Consider the following 15,575-nt stretch of genomic DNA (forward strand, 5'->3'; position numbering starts at 1 on the left):
TGTTTCTTCTCAATTTGTTGATGAGTGCATTGTATTCCACTTCCTTGTTGTGTTTTTTAGGTCGTTGGTGTTTGACCCGGTAGTGTAACTGCTTGATGTCTTCCGTCACTCTTTCGTGAAATATATCAATTGCGTCTTTTGGCATTTGGGGGATGAATGTGGATTTCTGTTTGTAGGGGCTACTGCCTGCCCCTCTTTGGCAGATGTCAGCTTGTACTAGCAACTCTTGCGTGGATGTAGTTTCTTGGGAGTTGCTGTCGTTGCCATCAATTGATTCACGCCACATAGATTGAGCTGCCAAAAGGACGGGAACATCCAGAGCTTGTAAGGTGTTGCCTTCTTGTTGTCTGAATTTGGAAGGAAGGGCGGAGTTATTTGCAGTTCCACTTTTGATGGTGTGGAATTTCATTAATTTGAGTTTCCGGATGTAATTGAAAACATCAATTCTGGCTTGAGGGTAGTCAAGGTCATTGGGGGGACAGAAGGAGAGTCCCAACATAAGCACTTGCTTTTCTTTTTCAGTCAGTTTTATAGTAGATAAGTTGATGATAGTTTTATTTTCATTCATGTTGCTTTTTACTTGCGCCAGTACCTTCTTTTTGGCCTTGCATTGCCTCTTTTTGCGTCTGTCTCTCCTTTTGGCGTTTCTACGCTTCTTTGAGGCTGTGCTTGTCTCCGCGGTCTCAGGGTATTGCGCCTGTCCTCGACTAAAAAATCAAGTTCCTCCCCAAGATCTAGCCTTCTTTCATCTCTGGTATTGTCAGTGCTCATGCTGCTATGTTCCGAACCTGTATCACTGGTGAGTGAGTCGATCTCTGATATGGATTCCGGGGCGGGACCTGTTTGGTGCTGCTGGCTTGTGCTAGCCACTACAGGATTTGTTCTGAGTTTTTTGGCTGTTGCATACTTTCTTGCGAACGTGTAGATCTGGCCTTGTTCATAATCTGCCCGGTCCCGGGCAAATTTAAATATCTTTCGTTGTTTAATTTTTTCTTCATGCTTTACTAGACGTTCTTGTATTTCTTGTCTTGTTTTAGTTATATAATCATCAGGCTCACGTTTTGCCAGCATTTCATTAATATCATCGATCTCCTTCATTATTTTTACCCGATCAGACTCAGCATATTTAATAAGAATGCGGACCAAATTCATTGAGGCCTCAAGATTGCTTTTGCCCCATTGCTTCAACATTGCTGGGTCCGGGCTTTCATAGCTGGGAGCCAAAAGTATTCTGAGCCCCCGAGGTACCCGCCCTGCTTCTTCATATTTTGCGAGTGACTTGTTCTCCCACCATTTTGTAATCTCTGATCTCATACACTTTTCCAGACGTTTCAACAATGTCTTTGCAGTATCATCCGTTTTGGTACTATTAGTATTTTGCGTGTTGTTACCCAATACTGTGATATTGGGTGCTTGATTAAATAATTCCTCTGCTGCTGCCTCCCGAATTCGAACAGCTTCCGCTGACATGTTTAGCTGTTGTATACGTCCAACTCCGTTCGTGGAGTTGGCGTTGCCTGGCCACACCTCCCAACCGAATGCAGGATCACCGGACACTCACCGTAGTACGTGCGTCGCTGAAGGGTCCTCCGACCCCGCCTCAAACTTCACCTCTGCCGGTTTTCGGTCCGATTGCTGCTATCGGGGGTTGCCGCCAAAAAATCCTTACAAGATCCAAATACGAGTGTGGCTGTGGGCGTCTACCTCGTCCTGGGAGGGGGTCCGTTGGCGGAATCAGCCAACTTCCGCTATTAAATCCAAAACACTTTTCCCAGCTCTTCCCGCTTCCCATCCGGCAAGACAGCGAAGAGAGAGTCACGGACACCCGTTTTCTTTGTGGCAAAATCAGGTCATTATTCAGTTACAGCTTACGACGCGTTTCGGATAACAGAGTATCCTTGTTCACATGCGGAAGTGCAGTCCGCCAACAGTTTTTATACCCAAATAGCTTTTTTTGTGTGAGTGCATTTTTTTACTATTCTGTCACGTGATAATAGACATAGACAACACCTTCATTTAGCGCTGGTTACTTGCCAACCGATTGGCAAGTTCACAATCATAGACATAAATGCAGTTGGAGTCCCAATCGACAAATTAAGTTGTTCACATGTATACATACATTGCAAATGTTGTCAAAAATGGATGCGTAAATGCCTAAAATTTAAAACAACATACATAAACATGAATTTTGTGTATATGTTGTATATTGATTCTATGCAAGGATCCAGTAGTGTATGGAATGTTTGAGTAAAAGTGGCTGCGTTGGGATAAATCCTCTGCCATATAAAAAATATATATATATATGAAAAAGCCCAAAATTTCATTTTAAAGTTGACTAAATATATATATGTATATACACACACACACACATAAATATCTATATATATATAGATAGATATATAAGATATGTAGATATGTATGTATGTTTGTGTGTGGGTATATATATATATATATTACCTTCTGGCAGTCACCAGTAGGTAGTTATAGTTAGGACCTTGTTTCCATTCAAAAAGAGTTTTTTCTTTTGGCAATATCTTTGGCGCCGTTTGACGAATCTTTGTAACATTTCCAAAACGAATGGTTCACTCAGGTCAGCCCCTGTCCTGAAAGTTTCAGAGTGATTCGTCAAGCGGGGGCTAAGAAAAAAGGAGGGTCCCAAAACGCGTTTTCCCCATGTCCATTTCCACAGGAATTTTGGAGCAGGATACAGCCCGAACTGCTGAACGAAATAACACCAAATTTGGCAAAAGGGTAGCTCTTGGTTCAGAAAGGGACTTTTTTTTCAAATGGTGACAATACCTGAGAAATTCTAAAAATAAATATATAGATATCTGAGCACCGAGGAGGGTTTGCGAACCCTCCCGAGCATGAGCTTCATTCTGATTTGCTGCCAACACTCCAAACCAGGAAGTGTTCAGAGCCATCTTGTGACTCGGTAACGGAGCCACAAGAAAAGAGTAAAAAAATATGAAAAACAAGAAAAGGGGGTAGGGTAGAAACACCCTGAGCCCCTAGGCCTGCTTAGGGGGTCCCACAAGGACACCCAGGGCCCAAAAAAGCATTTAAAAAAAAAGAATCGTCCAACTTCACGCTGGGTGCGCAAATTCGGCCAAGAAAATTTAAAAAAATACAAAGCGCAGGCTTCCTCGCTTTGTTTTCCTTAAGCCCCTGGGTGAGCCAGGTCCCGGCCCCCAGGGGGCAATGTGAGATTATATAGCGGAGACCAGCGGGGGCCCCTGCAGCCCCGGGGACCACCACCTCCCTGGGGCTTTATGTATAATGTGCGGGGGCACACAGCGCCCCTGCAGCCCTGGGGACTACCACCTACCTGGGTCTTGTAAAATAATGCTTGGGGGAGCTCCTACGCCCTCCACACAGCCCCAGGGACCGCCACCTCCCAGGGGCATTTATTATTATCGGTGGGGGGCCTCGCGGTCGCCCCAAGCCCCAGGGACCACCATCTCCCAGGGCTTAAATTAAATCTAAAAAAGTGTGTGGGGCTCCTGACCCCCCCACACTTCCCCGGGGGCCACCACTTCCCCGGACCATAAACTAATCCCCCCTCCTGGACCCATCGATGGCCCTGGAGACAGCCACGCCTCAGGGCCAGCTCCTGCATAGTCTGGGTGCCCACCCCGGGACATTTTTGTTTGCTATGGCAGGGAGGAAGCACGGCTCCCGCCCTGCCATAGCAAACACTGCTTTGCTTCATTGAAGCGAGAGCAGAATTGCTTTTGGGCAAGGGGCACTGCATGTTAGCAGCTCCCCTTGCCCAAAAGCAATGCTGACTCCCGCAGGAGGCAGGGAGCCAGCAGGTACTGTGGGGGCATTGGGGCTCCCCCAACAGCCCCCAAAACTGAGGGCCGGCCCCAGGGGATGGTGTCCCGTGGCCAGAAGTGGCCCGCGATGAGGACCACACAGCCCCATCCCTTTTTTTTCAAATTGATAAATGGCCTGGCCCTGGGGGATTCGGTCCCCGAGGCCAAAATCAGGCTGGGTAGGGTGGCCCCCCTCCTTAAAAAAATATATAAAATGGTCAAGCCCTGGGGGATGGGGTCCCCAGGGCAAATAGTGGTTCAGGGAAGGGAAGCCACACGGCTCCGTTCCCTATAAATATTTTTTTTTTAAAAGAGGCCATGCACCGGGGATGGGGTCCCCAGGCCAAAAGTGGCCCTGGGAAGGGCCTCAGGACACAAGTGGACTTCATCCCCCGAGCAGCAGTGCTCCAGGAGATGCGTTTGTAGAGTGGTGTAAAAAGGGGTCGTGGCCTCGGACTACTCTCAGCAATCCAGGTGTGTGGCGCTTACTGGGTGTAATTTGAGATGTCATCAGTGATGTCATCAGTGATGTCACTGACCATGTCATGAATGATGTAATATGTGACGTCATTAGCAGTGCATTACGGGGGCGCGAGTTATAGTTAGCTGAACTAACTTTGACAGCCGAATTTCACTGGTTTTATACGAGTGAAATGTTCAACTAAGTATAATGCCCCTGAAACCTATGGCTTTTTCAGTGAATATATATATACAACTTGCCCGCTTTGACATCAAAACAGGCTCCAGCACACTCTGACTCATTTCAGTATGAGAACTTTATTGTCGCTATAGGTGACGCGTTTCAAATGCCTCTGCGGTCTTTCTCAAAACCATTAAAAGTTGCCATTTTGACTTATTTTATTCACACATTGGGGTTCCAAAAATTTATAGTGACAGTGCATTCCTAACTTTAACCCGTCGCGTGCTCATGACGAGCTCAGCTCGTCATGAGCACAGCTCCACTGTGAGTGATGACGAGCTGAGCTCGTCACAAGCACAGCAGCGCCGCGGCCCCCCCGCACGGCGGGGAATTACCCCCACAGGGAAGGGGTTAAAGCAAAACAGTGCAATACAAAATACCCGTCTGAAACCTCCCATTTGTACTACATGGCTAATATCACAATGCATACAACCCATATCAAATAATTAATAATACATCTGAGTATTTTGTAAACAATCTGGGCTGCCAGAGTAGACTCCACGAGTCTTAATTATTACCCAAATTTGCATGTCCCTTCTGGCAACACAGAAATAAACTACAATAACCACTATGAAAGTGAATAGTGCACAAAGGTGCTATTTTTTCATAGACCAAGTTTCATAGGATGTGAAATCTATAGCAAAAAAAACTGTACAAAAATATTCAATTAATTGAGGATTGAAAACAACACCAATCTAAAATTATAGAAAAAATCAATACTTCAATGATTTTCACAATTTCTCCTGATTTTTTTGGGACCAGCAGCAATGGGAATATTTTGCTCCCATCATGTATCTATTCAGGAATTATGGGCAAGTGCCCCTAACACATTGATCGTTATCCTCGCTATTCCTCAAGTTGTGCAAATCAAGCAATGAAAATGTAAACATGTATACATGTACATCACATTGCACACTCCTCGTGGTTCATATAAAATATCTGACTTAACATTTCTCAAATCAACACGCACCTGCATGTATCAATCAGATGATAAGTCTCTAACATAAAGTGACTACAAATGCCTACACTAAACCCATTATAGTTAAAAAAATCTATATTACGTGAAATGGCTGTCTGAATTAACTCTATTAGATGAAAATGGATTATCACACTCTATAGATGGACATGAAGATCTTCTTCTATATTTAAACCCTTCAGTACCTGAGAATTGAACCTGAGGATGTGTTTGGATTCGAGTTGTCTGAAACATTTCTCCCTCTTTCCAGCCCTCATTCTGTTAGGCACTTGATCCAATACAAAGTATTTAAAGTCTTTTACTTTACTTGCATGTTTTGCTTCAAAGTGTCTATTCACCAAATAGGTTTTATCTTTGTTCTTAATGGCTCTAACATGTTGCAAAATACGCTGATGTGCTCTCAAGATGGTACTTCCTATGTAGAGCTTCAGGCAAGTGCACCTCAAGACATAAATGGCAAAATCATTCCTACAATTAAGTGGTTTCCTAATTTTCCACACCCTATCCAAAACAGGTAAAGGGACTTCTGTGGTATTCACTCCATAATTAAAAGCTTTGCACTTGTGGTATTTTCTGAATCCTCCACTCCCACTACGCCATGTCTCCTGTAGTTGTGCTTCTGGATTTCTTAGTACAGGGTCTTCTCTCATTGATCTTGCCTTACGGAATGCAATGAGTGGTGTACTATGTAATTTCGAAGCAATCACTGGATCACTCCGAAGTTGATGCCAATGTTTCTGGAAAATTTCTCTTATTGTTTGATGTTGCGTGTTGTAAACTGTAATAAAGTGGAATTCCTGTTCCTGCTGTTTGCCTGTGCTATTTTTCCTATCTGGGAACAACAATTGTTCTCTAGATTTATTTTTCCCTTTTATCTTTGCACCATCCAGTACTTGTTGGCTGTAGCCACATATAGCAAATCTGTCCCTAAGTTGTTTTTGTGCTATATGGAGTTGATCTTCATTGCTACAGTTTCTCCGCATGTGGATATTCTCTGAATATGGAATTCCGTTTTTCAGTTTCTTGGGGTGAACCTTATGGGAATGTAATACAGTATTTGCCGCTGTGTTTTTCAATACAACTTTGTATGTACACTTCCATCTTCAACATATACCATTAAGTCCAGAAATTGCACCTAATTTTTACTGATTTGGGATGTGAAGTGTAGGTTCAGTTCATTTATGCTTAACCTCTCTACAAATCTTTCTGCTGATTACATAGTGCCACGCCATATGAAGAAAATATCATCAATATAGCGTGACCATAGGATTACGTTCTCCATCATTTCTTGGGCAAAATCAAGTGTTAGTCCTGCTCCTGCCACCAGCCCAGATGCAGATTTGCATAACTGGGGGCGAAGCAGCTGCCCATGGCTGTTCCTCTAAGCTGCCGCTAATGACGCGACCCGAAAAGATATATATTGTTATGGAGACACCATTGAATCATACTGAGAAGCATTTCAGTATGTTTGAATAACGTCAATGACCAGGAGCTCAAAAAATATTCTACCACTCTTATTCCATCAGAATGGGAGATGCTTGTGTGGATGGAATAGACATTCCGAGTCATCAAGATGTAATCTTCCTCCCAATTGATATCATAGACTTAATATGACATACATAGATATAGATATATCACCTACTGCATGTCGCCAATATGCAGTGTTAGTTAGGACCTACTTTCCATAGTAAGAAGTCATTTTCAGGTGCCTATGTCTTTGGTGCCGCTTGATGAATCTTGATGAAATTTCCCCCCAAAATTGCCCGGTAAATGGAAAGCTATGGGGTGATCCGTCAAGTGGGGGGTGGAGAAAAAAGGGGGGTTCCCAAACCGTGTTTTCACTATGTTAATTCCCATAGGTCCACTAGGTCTTTTGGGGGGGTCCCACAGGGACCCGAAAGGGCCAAAAAATCATTTTTATTCAGTTGCATTGGAATCTGTGAGTTCTAATCGGCCCCTAGGTGGGCCAGGTCCCGAGGGCATTATAATATAAGATGGGGGTGCACGGCCCCTCCATCCTGGGGCTCATTGATGCACTGGGGACTACCACCTCCTTGGGACTTGATTACAAAAAAATGTGGGGGAAGTTCATATGGCCTCCCCCGCTGCCACAGGGACCACCATCTTCCGAGACTTGCTTATTTTTCTCAATGGGGGGCGTCTCGGACCCCCAGCCAAGGGGACCGCCATTTCCCCAGGGCTTATTCAGAAAATAATGCAGAGGGCCATGCCGATCCCCCCGCAGCCTGGGTGCCTCCACCTCCCTGGGGCTTTACGACTAATGCAGGTGGCTGCATGGACCCGCCACAGCCCCATATACCAACACCTCCCTGGGGCATACATTAAACTTGAATGCAGGGGATGTGATCAGTGATGTCACTGACCATGTCATGAGTGATGTACTATGTGAGGTCATAAGCAGTGCATTACGGGGACATAAGTTATAGTTAGCTCAGCTAATTCTCTGGTTAGATATATATATGTTTGTGTGTGTCTATATATATATATTGTATACACACACACACATACAAAGGCAAAACTGAGGGCAGTAAAAAGAGCAGAAAAGGTAAACAGAGCAGAAGAGGGCAAAACAGATGTAACTCAGACACTCACACACCCACTCACAGACCCACTCAGAGAATAATGCGCCCACTCACAGTCCCACTGAGACACTCATGCACCCACTCACAGTCCCACTCAGAAACTCACGCACCCATTCACAGACCCACTCAGAGACTCACTCACCCACTCACAGACCACTCAGACATTTACACACCCAATCACTGACCCACTGAGACACTCATGCACCCACTTGCAGTCCCACTCAGAAACTCACGCACCCACTCACAGACCCAATCATAGTCTCATTCACTTACTGACAGACCCACTCATGCTTGTGTACTCACTCACAGACAGACTCAGAGACTCATACACCTACTTATAGACCCACTCAGACATTCACACATTTACTCACAGACCCACACAGGGACTCATGCACCCACTCACAGACTGACTCACACAGTTTTAGAGTCACTCACAAACCCACTCAGACACTCTGCCACCCAGTCAAAGACTTACTCAGACACTTGCACACCAACTGAAACACCCAGTGAGACACTCACACACCCACTCACAGACCCAGTGAGACACACATACCTACTCACATACCCAGTGAGACACTGGTGCAACCACTCCCAGACCCACTCTGACATTCACACGGCCACTTACAGACCTAATCAGACACTCTCACACTCACTCACACACTCACTGAGACACTTATGCACTCACTCAGACACTCACTCTCAAAGGTTACAGGTTACCATTAGGATAAGAAATGTAAACAGTTTTAGAAATTCACTTAAAAACAAAGGTTACAAGGGATGTTATAGATAGAACATAGCATAAAAAATTCATAGAAATTCACTGAAAAAACAAAGGTTGCAGGGACATTATAGATAGAAAGTAGAATTAAAAAACCTTAGAAAAGTCACAGAAAAAAACAAAGGTTACAGGGACATTAGAATTAGGCTCAAATTCCCCTCATACAAATCCTTGAAATTCAGCATTTATATTTACCTGAGCTAAATGCCCTGCTTATGACCTCACATATTACAGCACTCATGACATGGTCAGTGACATCACTGATGACATCTCAAATGACATGACTGATGACATCATCCAGTGAGTGTTAGTGTTTTGTAAACTTTTCTGACACTTAAAGATACATACTAGGCTACTACAAAGGACTAATGAGTGATTCTACCTCTATCATACATTATGTGAGTGGCTGTGTGACTGTGTTTATCCATGTATGACTGGCTACCTGAGCCTATCTACAACGTCCCTGTAATGTTTGTTTTTTTCAGCAAATTGCTAAGGTTTTTTTAATTCTCTTTCCTAACTCTAATGTCCCAGTATCCTTTGTTTTTTTAGTGAATTTCTATGGTTTTTAAATGTTATTTCCTAACTATAATGTCCCTGCTGTAACCTTTGGCTTCTTAAGTGACTATATATATATACACACACACATTCACCCATGCACACACACACATATAAATACATCATGATTTATTTCTAATCGATATATTGTCACATGAAAAAACCAATGCCTATGTATAGTAACACATTTCCCATACACACAAAATGAGTACATCTGGCTGGTCCTATATTAGACACCATAGTCACACTACATTATACAATCTGCTGCTACACTCAACTACTGTTTGCTCCTAAATGGCCTAAAAACCAACAGAAGGTTATGGCGTTAAATAGATTAGTGCTCATTGAGATATATATCTATATATATATTATCTACTGGCGGTCGCCAGTAGATAGTTATAGTTAGGACCGTGTTTCCATAGGAAATCTGAAAATTCTATTTTGAATAACTTTGGCACCGGTTAACGAATCCTCGCGAAATTTCCAAAACTAATGGGGCGCTCCGCTCAGCTCCTACCCTGAGAGTCTCGGGGCGATTTGTCAAGTGGGGGCTGAGAAAAAAGGGGGTACCAAAACACATTTTCTCCATGCATTTTCCCATAGGACCTTTAGTCGAAGGTACAGCCCGAACGGCTGAACACAATTATTTGAAATTTGGCAGAGAGGTAGTCCTCAGGTCATGGAAGTGCCTTTTGCAGGTCTGGTGTCAATCTGTTCCGTAGTTCCTGAGAAAATAGCATTTAAAAGCATATAAATATCTATAAGCATGTACCGTGCGCGCACCGTGCGCGCACCGTGCGTGCACCGTGCAAGCACCCTAACGCGCGCGAGCGTAATTCTGATTGGTGGATACATGTTAGTCAACGTTCAAATTGGTCGAAATCAGGAAGTGTTGGCCGCCATTTTGTTTGTTTTCAGTGCGAGAGTGAAAAAGGAAGGTGGCGAACGTGAAAAGGGGGCAGGGTAGAGAGTTCCTGACCCCCTAGCCTTTGTCAGGGGGTCCCTGAAGGACCCCGAAGGCAGAAAAAAAAAATACTTTTTTTAAAAAAAAATCGTGGGGGTGCGCGCACCGTGCACACACGGTGAAAAACCAAAGAAAATAAAATAACAAAAAATAAAAAAATTTAATACGTAGTTTATTGAAAAATAAATATATTAAAAAACAAATAATACATACATAACTTAGCATTTAAAAAAACGTACAAATTCACTGAAAAAACCATAGGTTTCATACACGTTATAGTTAGGAATTAGCATTTAAAAAACCTTGCAAATTCACTTAAAAAAACATAGGTTTCACACATGTTATAGTTAGGTGGATATTTCACTCGTAAAAAACCAATGAAATTCCCCCGTTATAGTTAGTTCAGATAACTATAACTCGCGCGACCGCCGCTCTATCACAAGGATGATGTCATCAGTGATGTCATCAGTGATGTCACTGACCATGTCATGAGTGATGTAATATGTGATGTCATCAGCAGTGGATTGCGGGCGCGCGAGTTATAGTTATCTGAACTAACGATAACGGGGGAATTTCATTGGTTTTTTACGAGTGAAATATCCACCTAACTATAACATGTGTGAAATCTATGGTTTTTTAAGTGAATATATATATATGTGTATATATATATATATATATATATATATATATATATATATATATATTCACTGAAAAAACCATAGGTTTCAGGGGCGTTATAGTTAGCTGGACTTTTCACTTGTACAAAACCATTGAAATTCCCCCGTTATAGTTAGTTCAGCTAACTATAACTCGCGCGCCCGCAATGCACTGCTGATGATGTCACATATTACATCACTCATGACATGGTCAGTGACATCACTGATGACATCACTGATGACATCTTAAATGACATCACTGATGACATCACTGATGACATCATCCAGTGAATGTGTGTTTTTCTGAAAATTACAGATGTTTTATATATGTATATCTCAAGGTCGATGGAAGAATAAATGGGTATATAAGTGTCTAAATGGATGATTTGTTTTTCAAAAATTGATTGTATAACTGACTGATTAAGTGTATCTTAGTGAATACATGGCTTAGTGAGTAATGTTTAAATATGTAAATATCTGTATCAGTCTCTCACTTTGTGTATAAGTGGCTGCATGGGTTGGTGAGTAGCTACATGAGTGTCTATATAGGTTATTAGTTGGTGTTTTGAGTATCAGTATGAGTGTCTGAGTGTCTGTATGGTTCGGTGGGGGGTATTACGTAGTGCATAGGTGCATGAATGAGTGACTCACTGTTTGTATGTGTTGAAGACAGCATGTGTGCAGGACTGTATAGGTGGATGAGTGTGTGCATGGGTGTGTTAGTGAGTGAATGACTGTCTCAATAGTGTCTTTATGAGTAACTACATATGTTTTAAACTAGTATATGTGACTATTGGTGTATATAAGTGAGTATATGTGAGAGTGAGAGATTGAAACTGTTCCTGTATGAATAAGTATGTGTTTCTATAAGTGATTGTTTAAAAGACTAAGTATGTGGAAGTTTCTGTAGAAGTAAGTGTGGTGGTGTGTGTATAACTGTATATGCAAGTAAATGGATGTTTGATTCTTTATTAGCATGAGTGACTTTGTGTGTGAGTAACTCTATGGATGAGTGGCGTTGTGTAACAGGATGTAATGGTGTATGAGTACATATGATGAGTGAGTACATGTATGAGTGACTGTATAGGACTGTTGTTGAATGAGTGGATGTGTATGTGGATCTTAGAATTACTGAATAGGTTGTTGTAACTGATATTGGTATGTCCATTGTTTTGAAAATTTTAGTTTCTATTTTTGAATGTGTGTATCAAAGGTTATATTAGGGGGAGAGGAGGTCTGCCACTCTATCACAAGGATGATGTCATCAGTGATGTCATTTGAGATGTCATCAGTGATGTCATGAGTGATGTCACTGACCATATCATGAGTGATGTAATATGTGACGTCATCAGCAGTGCATTGCGTGCCCGTGAGTTATAGTTAGCTGAACTAACTATAACGGGGGAATTTCAATGGCTTTGTACAAGTAAAAAGTCCAGCTAACTATAACGCCCCTGAAACCTATGGTTTTTTCCAGTGAATTTCTAAGGTTTTTTAAACGCTAATTCCTAACTATAACGTGCCTGAAACCTATGGTTTTTTCAGTGAATTTCAAAGGTTTTTTAAATGCTAATTTCTAACTATGCCTACGGAGATAGGACATGTGCAGAAAGAAGAGAAAATGCACAGAAAGAAATGCAGAAAGAAGCAACAGAAGTCCTCAAAGACAAAGAAAAGTGCAGGAAGAAGGATAACGTGCAGAAAGAAAAAACAGAAGAGCAGAAAGAAGCCTTGTTGCAAAATCATCCTGTACCCTCAACTTTTTCAAACGGATAATGGTGGTAACTGAGTCTGACTAACCAGTCCTAGAGCCAGTGCTATGTTAAAAGACACTCAGAATACAGTGAAAACACCTACATACACTAGGGAACACTAGTTATTTCCCCAACTTAAAACGCGCCATAGGGCGTGTTTGCACACGTCACCTCAGGCCCCGTCCCCTCCCTTCCCCACTGTGTAAACACACCCTGTGGCCATTTTTTAAGTTGGGAGATTAAGTCCCCTTGAATCCTGAGGATCCCTAGGGGCAAAATAGCCCACTAGGTACGTCCAGTAAGCGCCATTGCAGAGAGGTGTAAAAAGGGGCACGGCCTGCACCACCTCTCTGCAACGCAGAGCAGTGGTACTTACTGGAAGCACCTGGTTGGCTAGTTGGCCCCCAGGGTCCCTCAGAATTGAAAGGGAATTATTTCCCCAACTTAAAACGCGCCACAGGGCGTGTTTGAACACGTCACCTCAGGCCCCGTCCCCTCCCTTCACCACTGTATAAACACACCCTGTGGCCGTTTTTTAAGTTGGGAGATTAAGTCCCCTTGAATCCTGAGGATCCCTAGGGGCAAAATAGTCCACTAGGTACCTCCAGTAAGCGCCACAGAGCTGCAGAGCTGCATTGCATTGAGGTGTAAAAAGGGGCGTGGCCTCAGAACACCTGTCTGCAACGCATACTGGAGATACCTGTTGGGCTAGTTGGCCCTCAGGGACCCTCAGTAGTGAAGGGGAGTTAATTCCCCAACTTACAACTCGCCAGGGGGCGCGTTTGCAGAGTGCTGCAAGGAGGGCTGTGTGCCCCCCCTTCTTTTTCTAATTTACTGGCCCTGGGGACCCCATCCCCCAAGGCCTGCACCCTAATATTTTTTGTTTAAAAAAATTAATTTGGCCCTCCCAAGGCCTTAATCGGCCCCGGGAACCCCAACCCCCGGGTCATGGCCTTTTTTTAAAATTCTTTAGGAGGGGGCTGTGTTGCCCCCCTCCTCAGGCCACTTATGGCCCCGGGCACCCCATCCCCCGGGGCCGGCCTTTGTTTTTTATTATTTTTAAAATATATATATTTATAGAAACACCTAGGACATGCTGGAGAAACCGTACGTACCTATCACCATGACGATTTGCGTGATATTCATTAAAAGGCGACTATGCATTGAATGAATCCACATGGAATGTATTTACACCACTAGTGAAGCTCTGACGTGTCTGACACCCTACCATGCCTAATCCCGGCGCCCCCGCCGGTGGGTACTCTCCAAGTAGACACCCTTGTCATTTATTTATACAAACATGGCTAGCTATTGACGGGCACATTTAATATACACGCACACCAAGCCATTCAAAGGGGATTTGACAAAAATTTGACCAAACTATGCAAGAAACCCCCCTCGCGGTTAATAAAATACACATCCACCGCCGGATGTGTAATACTTTTTATTTTACTCTCTGGAAAGGAGACAAACCTCACTTGAGAGTCACAGCGTGCTCCTGGCTGAGCCCAATGCTGTGTTACACCCACCAGTACCCGCCGAGTGCCTCACACCTCTGTGTTGTATTCCACCAGCTAGTGCGTATGCTATGACACTCTCTAGCCCATAAGCACTGTAACACCACCCCGTGAATATGTCATGCCACACTTGCCTTCGCACGGGTTATATTGCCCCATCTAACGTGCCTTCCTCGATGCCTATGTTATAACGCACAGCGCTATGCCATACATATTACAATCTGGGATCCATATCTTTGTCACAGTGCATATGCAACGTTACACTCCCCAGCACATATTTTATATTACAACTTTAGAGTCTAGTTAGGTTACACAACACTGCCCTGTTGTCAGGATCCCTAATGTGAGTTCCAAAACGAAGGGCAAGGAATTAAGTTCTATGGGCGCTTCAGACTTGAATGGGTTTCAATGGTCGAGTTTGTTGCATGCCCGCATTTCCAAGATGGCCGTGCGACGCTGGGGTCGGCGGTCTAGTTGCTAACAGATCTAGAGAGAGACGATGTGACGCGCGCGCGCCTGAGGTAGTGCGCACTTCACCAAGATTTTTCCTCAGAGAAGACGTGTTCGAGAGAGTTCCCAGTTCTGAAGAGAATACCTTGTCAAAGAAGTTTTCCAGAGTGACACAAGAGAGTTGTGTCGATACTTACCGAGGAGAACAGAAAAAAGCCGCAAAGTCCTTAGAGGCTACTTACTGAGAGTAGAGTTCGGAGTTTTCCTCGTCGCTACAGGAAACAAGATACGAATTCTGCAGCACCTGAAGAGAAGACAGAAGAAAGCTAAGTGAATTATTGATAGATTATCTAAGGTCACATAAAAATGATAAGTAGTGTTTGGTGACGCAATAAGTAAAGACTTACCAGGGACAGCAGAGATCAGCATACCGAGTCCTAAAAAGAAAAGAAGTATATTGTAGTATTTACTGAAGAGAATACTAAGGGAAAAAATTATAAAAAGACAATAAGAACTGTCAACAAAGAAAGTAAGGAGTAAGACTTACCTGAGCCATAACAATTCACAGTAACCATAGGAGAGGAAGCAACTGGAGAAGTTTAAGCACAAAAGAATCATCTAGAAGACAACAGTTATTAGTATAGCTAGAAGCAAGAAAAGAAAGAAGAGAAACCGCGAGAAGAAAGATTGATGGTAGGTCAAAAGAGAAAGTTAAAGGATATAAAGACTACAAGATAAATAGGTATAATTAACAACGAATATATGTTTTACAGATACATAGTGACATCAATAACAAGAAAG

Source organism: Triturus cristatus, chromosome 11, assembly GCF_964204655.1.
Source record: "Triturus cristatus chromosome 11, aTriCri1.1, whole genome shotgun sequence".
Lineage (NCBI taxonomy): Eukaryota > Metazoa > Chordata > Amphibia > Caudata > Salamandridae > Triturus > Triturus cristatus.